The sequence below is a fragment of the Hippocampus comes genome, unplaced genomic scaffold (assembly GCF_001891065.2).
Source record: "Hippocampus comes isolate QL1 unplaced genomic scaffold, H_comes_QL1_v1.1 C16300862, whole genome shotgun sequence".
Lineage (NCBI taxonomy): Eukaryota > Metazoa > Chordata > Actinopteri > Syngnathiformes > Syngnathidae > Hippocampus > Hippocampus comes.
The window spans coordinates 1-330 of record NW_017828656.1 but is presented as its reverse complement, the minus strand read 5'-3'; the positions used below and the strand labels follow the sequence as shown (position 1 = coordinate 330).

At 46.1% G+C, this 330-nt stretch overlaps 1 long non-coding RNA gene across 1 annotated transcript; it reads left to right on the top strand.

Annotated features, from left to right (window-relative positions):
* Positions 1-20: 20 nt before the first annotated feature.
* LOC109508566 (uncharacterized) lies at positions 21-255 on the top strand. Its single transcript, XR_002166691.1, has 2 exons — positions 21-124; positions 214-255. It is a non-coding gene; the product is annotated as an uncharacterized LOC109508566 (long non-coding RNA).
* Positions 256-330: the final 75 nt, after the last annotated feature.

Below are 330 nucleotides of genomic sequence, written 5' to 3'. Positions count from 1 at the left end.
TCTATTGTTTTCTTCCAAGATTAATAGAAAAATTGAAATGTGGAATCAATTTCATTCTTTAGCTTCAGAGAAACTGCTGGGAGTGTGGAGGGAAATGGAGCAGACTGCCGGCAGCTGCGGTCAGGTACAAAAGGAAGTTTTTGTGTCTGTCTGTGTGCATGCGCGTTCGTGTATCTACTTTCAAAGTCACCCATTCTTTGGGGGTGTGTACAGCCCAAAGTGAGTGAACTTGAGGAGGAGATGATGCACCTGCAACAAGACATTCTGGACGTTCAGCGTCAGCCATGGAGGAGTGGAGAGGCTCTGGACACACTGTGAGTCACATTCAAA